Below are 8626 nucleotides of genomic sequence, written 5' to 3' on the forward strand. Positions count from 1 at the left end.
AACTATCGATTATGTTTAACTTGTGTCATCGGAAAATAACATTGCACCGATTCATACATTAAAATCACGATACATGACTTGAATCGTGGGTATATCAATGGATTTTTTTGAATATTTGTATATGTTGTATATTAGAGGTGCTACATTTAACCCAACGTAAACAACTCAAGGGTTGTAATCCTGAGTTTAAACAGAAGGGAACTGCTTTCTATGAAAAGATCGATTTTATTAGAATGTTAATCGGGTCGTGTGGAGGCTCAAAACATGACAATACTGTGGTTGCTTTGTTCTTACACCATAGACACTGAGATATGGATACTAAATAATATCTCAAACTATGCTCTATTTAGTGGTCAAAGTATCTTCTGAAATCACGTGTTTTCCCAGGTTTGGAATATTTCACCTATGGACTTACCACCTTCAAAAAGTTTTCCCCAACCAGAAATGAAGCATGATTTCCCTGGGTAGGGAAACTTCTGAAAGCGAGGTGGGAGGCAAACTGGCTGTATGTAATCGATGAAGGAAACAAGTTCTGACAGCTCCATAAGAGCAATGTCATAGTCATGGCTGCTTCCGTTGTAGCGCTCGTGGATGAGGATTCTGTTGACGCTTCCGGCCACGACAGTTGAAGCGGTGAGATCGTTCTGAGAGTGCAGGCCCAGGTATACCGTCCAGGTGTTTGGGTTGTTACTAGGGAGGTAAATACAGACACCACAGTCAGCATCAAATACCACAGGGCATTATGTTTTTTTACCAAGGTAAGCCTCATTGAGTCTCAGCACCTTTTCAGGAGGGTCCTCAACTGAGTAATTGGTGTGAGTCATTTTACAAAGTAAGAAAATTTGGACCGTGGCGCCGACACGCATCACAATTGCAAGTGCACGATGTAAAATCACACCTGAATGTGAAAAAAATGAGATGCTTAATGCCTCCACCACTTATATTCATGCCTCTTTCTGCAATAAAATTCTGCAAAAATATCTTCTAATGGTGTTGTGATTCATTGTGTGAGTGGGAGGAGCGGTGGTTCATTCGTTAGCACACAGCACTTACGGACCTGTTGACCCACGTTTTAATTCCCCAAGTGTGATTCCCAACCACAGATAACGTTATTCGTGACCAGTGTGGTGAGGTATGGTCAAACAATACCCCATGACCAACATGGTGTGCAAAGGCCTTCATCCCAAAAGCGGTCTGTTAAAGTGCTACAAGTTGTGATTATTCAACTTGTCTGCTGTGTGTAACATTTACCAAATGCATACTTTTAAAGTATGACAAAGAAAAATAGGTTTTACCCTTTCTGGCAATAAAACAGGTGTTAAGATGTTCAAACACCAAATAGATATCTTTAGCAATGAATCAAGTTTGTATTAACCACACGTACTTGTGGTGAACATGCAAACAAACATGCTCAGATAATATATGCATTGTCTTTTAAATGTATTGGCCTACACGAGAGACAGCGTTCTTTAGGGCCTCGTGTCTCACCAGTGTTAGACCAGAGAACGTCAAAAGGCGAACAAGTACCAGGACAATGCACGTATCAGAGCATTTATAGCTCGGAGTAAAGTGTTCACAAGACATGTGAAGCAACAGAAACGCTCACCTCTGGAAGCAATGAGCAGCACTCACAACCCAGCGGTCACTGAAGAGGGAGCCCCCACAGGTCAGTCTGTTGAAGTTGTGCAGGCTCTCTTGCCAGGGCCATTCTCAGAGCCTTGCTTCGTAGCCTCCCACGATCCGGCTGTTCACTCTGCGTTCTGCTACGGGGATCCAGCCACATTCTGAAAAACGATAAAACACAATTACTACTATAATACAGTTTTTTGGGGTTAGATCTCGTAAATATAGAAATGTCTAGTCAAACCCGCCATCACCCGACAGCCAATTAGTAATAGTTGTCACGTAAACAGAACATGCCGAATCAATCAATAGTACAGCACACCCGTGTGTTGGGGAGCCAAGCCACAACATTTACAATCTGTGTACGGTGTTTTGCTAGTAAATCTTGACTTAAAGCTTTCGTGACTGCAGGAATTCATATTCTTTGGATCTTTCGGTAAAGTCACGTAGATGGTTATTTTCTTTGAACAATCTACGTGACTTTACCGAAAGACCCAAAGAATATGTTTTGCTAGTAATCACAACTAGCTTCATCAGGTGACAGCCAGATTTGTGGAGAAGTCCTCCTGTTTCGTTCCTTATATAGAGGCGTAGATGTGATGACAACACTTGTGCACTCTTCTTGTCCAAGGTGGGGGGGGGAAGGATTAATAAATCAACGTACATTATGCGTGCGCATTATGCGAGTCCATTGATCTTGTACTTCCTGTCCATTGCTTGTACTAAAATAGCTGTACCAGAGACAGCCTTCTTTAGGGCCTAGTTTCACCAGTGTCAGACCAGAGAAGGTCATCATAATTGTTTTCCATCTTCATAGATTCATCTATCATTGTAATATTTATCAACCATGGTCTATTAATTGCTAGATGAAGATGTATCTAATACACAAGGATTTACGCTAGGCACTATATTTGGCAAAACAATAGTAATTCATGAAATCACGTTTTGAACTTAAAATTACTGTCATAAAATAATAATTTACCCATTTTTGCATTACTCACGGAATTTGTACAAGAAGCGCATGAACCAAAGGATGGTCAGTTCATAAACCGGTAAATTAAGAATTAATAAATACCTCTGCTGGCTGGTATTGGGTCAACTTTGTCGAACTCCAAACTGAAGCCATATTCTGAAACAGGAAATGAGAAAACATTTTGCGTGAATATCGTGTACAGTACAAAACCTAACACAGTTATAACCGAGTTAGATGTCTTAGCAAGCAGCAACAATATCGCGTACAGTACAGAAACAGTTATAACCGAATTTAACACGTAGGATTTTGAGACCAATATCCATAAGAGGTTTTTTGGGTTAGATCGCGTAAATATATGTGTCAATAATAAAGTATTAAAGCTTTCGTGACTGCATAAAATTACTCATTGGTTTTTTCGGTAAAGTCACGTATGTAGAAATACAATAAAATTATATTAAAACAAAAAACAATCACAACGTTTCGGTCACAACGCAAGCGATCTTCATCAGGTGTCAAGAACAAATCACGGAGGTAAATACAACAAAAAGATGAGAGACGAGAATTCAACAAACCTGAAAAAACATTATGTGAAGCACATCCAGTCAGGCCAACAACACAGTTAGACACTTCCTGGCGGACCACAAATTTCAGAAGAGTGTTAAATTTCGTGTTCAACCTTTGGATTGCACATACCAGCATAGATAGAATGAAAAATAAGAGGTACACGGTCAGTAGAAATACATATACAAGTCCACCAAGAGATAAGGAGGGAGGAAAGACGGACAGGGAGGCAGAGAGAGGGGGGGGGGATGAACAGAAGCTTAAATAGGAAATACGGTTGGAGGGGGGGAAGGGCCAGAGCGAGAGCGGCAGCTCAAACACGCACATCTTACACATACAAAACGGCAGCTCAAAAAAGGACCACCTTTTGTAAATACAAGCGAGTTTAAACAATTGTCCTCTTCTTTGCTATTAAAACAACGGTTAAAGTTTTGAACTCAACTACAAGGATAAGCTAACATTATCAATCCTCACACTCACCCCAATTAAAAACCAGGCCACAATCTACATCAGTGAATCATTACCCATTTATTAATTCGATACTAAATGACCGAAGCCTGAAGAATAGTTCTGGCAGTCAGAGTTATTTTTAAGTCAAAACGAATTCTCTAACCTCAGGACATCAGGAATAAAATAAAATAAATAGCTCATACATAATAGCCCGGACCCTCGGATACAGGCGGGGAGCAAAAGTTAATACAATGTTAAATCACAAATCTTGGGGACAGAAACAGATAATAACGATGCAATGTTACATTAAGAGTTATCGAGAAGGAATGAGGCGGAATGGGACGGGCTTACAAAGCCAAGATAGACTGTTCCATTAGGAAGGAGCCTCCCGGCCGCCTTTGTCTTCCCGCAGCGCGGGAGAGCAGGTATTTAACACCAGAGCGAGGGAAATTTATTATCACGGGGGCCATCTGTACACACTGGGCTGGACTTAATGATACACACACGGACTACACCCCCCCCCCCCACAACACAGAGTGGACATCTGTTTTTTTTTTTCTCTCGCAAGAGACGCGGAAAGAGGAGAGAGAATTTCACATTTAAGCTCGGCAAGGGACAGCGAGACGGCAGATCGGAAGAGGACATCAAGCCAGCTCCGAGGCATGGCCTCGAGACATTAGCAATGGGTGCTGTGTCCCACAGAGAAGAGGGGCGAGGTAATGTTAGGTGCTGAGTTCAGCATGGACCGATAGAGTATCGCTGAAAGTTATTCCACATTCATCCTGATGTTTTGAGTCGCCTGCAGAATCGAGGAATGCGATAAGCTGTATCGTACTAAGCTATCAGAGTTGTGTAAGAGGTGTGCAAATACAATTTTCAAGTTTTGAGAGTGAGCGACAATAGCTCTCGACAGTTCAACAAGGCACAGCTCGGCGAGCCCCAGAAGAGGGCGGCGAGCGGCCGGCTCCAAGGGGCCCCGCGATCAACTGAGGATGGCGAGGCTCGCCGAGTAGCGATGTATCAACGAGCCTGAGTTCAGAGCTGAAAGACGAAGTATCGCTCAAAGACTTTTATTTCTACATCGAATGCCAGCTCCCAGCTGCAGCACAACCAGCCGCCCGTGAGCAAGAGTGCCAGCGAACCAGCGGCGAGCGTGATCGTGCGCATCTCCACGGAGAGAGCGCGTGCGGCGCAGCTCATCATCCAGCGGCGGAAAGAGCCCGACCAGCCGCCCGTGAGCAAAAGAGTCAGCGACCAGCGGATCAGCTCAGCATCGGCCAGCGGAAGAAGACGGCGACCAACCTGAAGACCAGCCAACCAACGACGCAGAAGAAGACTCTACAACTCGCCCAGAATGGCGAGACTCGTTGTTTAGCGACATGCTACGCCGTGCGAATGCAGCACCATCAGAAGAAGTATCGCTCGAAAAGCATTCCGCTCTGAACCTCGACTCTCAAGGGTCACTGCAGTGATAGCTAAGCTGACGAGAATCCCAGCATCAGCCACCAGAGGGCGGTCATCGCCAGAGAGAGCGCCACCAAGCGACGCCAACGGCGAGCACCTTCGCCAACAGCAACAGACGAGCTGCGGGCGCCATCTGCCGACGGATCATCGCGCCTACAGCGCACCGTGTCAACTCGTCCACCTGCTGCGGGGCCGAACTCTGGCCGACCGCGTGAAAGAAGAAAACCCCGCTGTTCGTATGATATGCACTCTGCCCCACACTGCCACCACACCACCTGACGTCTTCTTGACGCAAAGAATTGATTCCGAACACTGGTCCACTCAACCCAATTCATATCAATCAACACACACACGAATCATTAAGAAGCCTAATCGTCAAGTACGTGAACCATCAGTGGCCGCGAAGGCGTCGCGGCTCACCGAGTGATGAGAGTACGTCGTTTTAAGTACATTAATTTTTTTTGTAATTTGTACTTCCAATTGCATAAATTACCAATAGATTCATCAATATAAATTAAGCCTTTGAAACCTTCGCCAAGAAACTCTACGCTCACGGGGAAATGAGCGTGTAAACCGGTTTCCTTATCAGACAATCTTGTCCACAAATTAATTAAAGTTCGGCCCAAGTTAAGGATCTCGTGGGAGAACACGCACACCATCGCACGCCCTTACTCTAAGTCATTTCTTTAATTATATAATCTTGCCGATGAATCTATTGTAGTATATTTGTGCCTTAGAGAATAATAATTGTTTTGGCTGCCTTTTCGCATGGATATCGTCGGATGAACTTTTAAGGACTTTTTATTCGTATTTTCCGTATGCTCATGGTACTCAGAGGAAATAATTATTGAGGGTTGAAAAGATGGATCGATGAATGAACATCGCCTGTAGTACTGTGCTGACAATTTCAAGTACAAGAATTTGCATATTAGAGTGTTAAGGTTTTTGTTTAGAATAGAGTGCATGCATGTTTTAACGACTCTCTCTATCACCAATTAAGCTCGCGTTACGCGGTGGAATTAATCATATGTGCAGTTGCCAAAGTGAAACAACGCAATCGTTGATGTTTACTGTGTTGATGCTGTGTTGAAAATTCCAAGCTTGAGAGTTCGCATGTAAAGTTAAGGTTTCGTTTAGAATAAAATTGATCAACGCAGAAGTGGTTGCGTGTTTCTTTCCTGATTTCATGCGTAACAATCTTATTTATAAGAACTGTATTCTGTGCTGCGATCTGAATTCGGAGACCTGACGTAAACACACTAATACATACTCCGTAAATGTTACTGCGAGAATAATTGTATTACCGAGCGTTAATACGAACCTACAGTGAGGGAAACAAGTATTTGATCCCCTGCTGATTTAGTATGTTTGCCCACTGACAAAGACATGATCTGTCTATAATTTTAATGGTAGGTTTATTTGAACAGTGAGAGACAGAATAACAACAAGAAAATCCAGAAAAACGCATGTCAAAAATGTTATAAATTGATTTGCATTTTAATGACGGAAATAAGTATTTGACCCCCTCTCAATCAGAAAGATTTCTGGCTCCCAGGTGTCTTTAATACAGGTAACAAGCTGAGATTAGGAGCACACTCTTAAAGGGAGTGCGCCTAATCTCAGCTTGTTACCTGTATAAAAGACACCTGTCCACAGAAGCAATCAATCAATCAGATTCTAAACTCTCCTCCATGGCCGAGACAAAAAAGAGCTCTCCAAGGATGTCAGGGACAAGATTGTAGACCTACACAAAGGCTGGAATGGGCTACAAGACCATTGCCAAGCAGCTTGGTGAGAAGGTGACAACAGTTGGTGCGATTATTCGCAAATGGAAGAAACACAAAAGATCTGTCAATCTCTCTCGGCCTTGGGCTCCATGCAAGATCTTACCTCGTGGAGTTGCAATGATCATGAGAACGGTGAGGAATCAGCCCAGAACTACACGTGAGGATCTTGTCAATGATCTCAAGGCAGCGGGGACCATAGTCACCAAGAAAACAATTGGTAACACACTACGCCGTGAAGGACTGAAATCCTGCAGCGCCCGCAAGGTCCCCCTGCTAAAGGGATAACTGGGTCAAAGTGTTGTGGTTAGATGAGACCAAAATGGAGCTCTTTGGCATCAACTTAACTCGTCGTGTTTGGGGGAGGGGGAATGCTGCCTATGACCCCAAGAACACCATCCCCACGTTCAAACAGACGGGGCCATGTACCGTCAAATCTTGGGGGAGAACCTCCTTCCCTCAGCCAGGGCATTGAAAATGGGTCGTGGATGGGTATTCCAGCATGACAATGACCCAAAACACACGGCCAAGGCAACAAAGGAGTGACTCAAGAAGAAGCACATTAAGGTCCTGGAGTGGCCTAGCCAGTCTCCAGACCTTAATCCCATAGAAAATCTGTAGAGGGAGCTGAAGGTTCGAGTTGCCAAACGTCAGCCTCGAAACCTTAATGACTTGGAGAAGATCTGCAAGGAGGAGTGGGACAAAATCCCTCCTGGTGGCCATCTACAAGAAACGTCTGACCTCTGTGATTGCCAACAACGGTTTTGCCACCAAGTACTATGTCATGTTTTGCAGAGGGGTCAAATACTAATTTCCCTCATTAAAATGCAAATCAATTTATAACATTTTTGACATGCGTTTTTCTGGATTTTGTTGTTGTTATTCTGTCTCTTACTGTTCAAATAAACCTACCATTAAAATTATAGACTGATCATTTTTTGCCAGTGGGCAAACGTACAAAATCAGCAGGGGATCAAATACTTTTTTCCCTCACTGTAGCTTCGTATTAACGCTCGGTAATACAATTATTCTCGCTTTAACATTTACGGAGTATGTATTAGTGTGTTTATGTCAGGTCTCCAAATTCAGATCGCAACACAGAATACAGTTCTTATAAATAAGATTATTACACATGAAATCAGGAAAGAAACACGGACCCACTTCTGCGTTAATCAATTTTATTCTAAACGAAACCTTAACTTTACATGCGAACTCTCAAGCTTGGAATTTTCAACACAGCATCAACACAGTTAACATCAACGATTGCGTTGTTTCACTTTGGTAACTGCACAAATGATTAATTCCACCGTGTAACGCGAGCTTAATTGGTGATAGAGAGAGTCGTTAAAACATGCATGCACTCTATTCCAAACAAAAACCTTAACTCTAATATGCAAATTTTTGTACTTGAAATTGTCAGCACAGTACTACAGGTGATGTTCATTCATTGATCCATCTTTTCAACCCTCAATAATCACGTTGTTAATTGGGTAACAGAACAATTGATTATTTCCTCTGAGTACCACGAGCATATGGAAAATACGAATAAAAAGTCCTTAAAAGTTCATCCGACAATATTCATGCGAAAAGGCAGTCAAAACAATTATTATTCTCTAAGGCACAAATATACGTCAATAGATTCATCGGCAAGATTAATTAAAGAAATGGCTTAGAGTAAGGGCGTGCGATGGTGTGCGTGCTCTCCCACGAGGTCCTTAACTTGGGCCGAACTTTAATTAATTTGTGGACAAGATTGTCTGATAAGGAAACC

General features: G+C 43.0%; 1 long non-coding RNA gene across 1 annotated transcript; it reads right to left on the minus strand.

The window, feature by feature from the left end:
- Positions 1-1597: 1597 nt before the first annotated feature.
- On the minus strand, positions 1598-5225 carry LOC142931249 (uncharacterized). The gene is made up of 3 exons (XR_012947257.1): positions 3169-5225; positions 2699-2752; positions 1598-1784 (listed from the first exon to the last, which is right to left on the minus strand). It is a non-coding gene; the product is annotated as an uncharacterized LOC142931249 (long non-coding RNA).
- Positions 5226-8626: the final 3401 nt, after the last annotated feature.

Source organism: Petromyzon marinus, chromosome 51, assembly GCF_048934315.1.
Source record: "Petromyzon marinus isolate PM22_M1 ecotype Great Lakes invasive population chromosome 51, UKy_Petmar_22M1.pri1.0, whole genome shotgun sequence".
In the NCBI taxonomy this organism is placed as follows: Eukaryota; Metazoa; Chordata; class Hyperoartia; order Petromyzontiformes; family Petromyzontidae; genus Petromyzon; species Petromyzon marinus.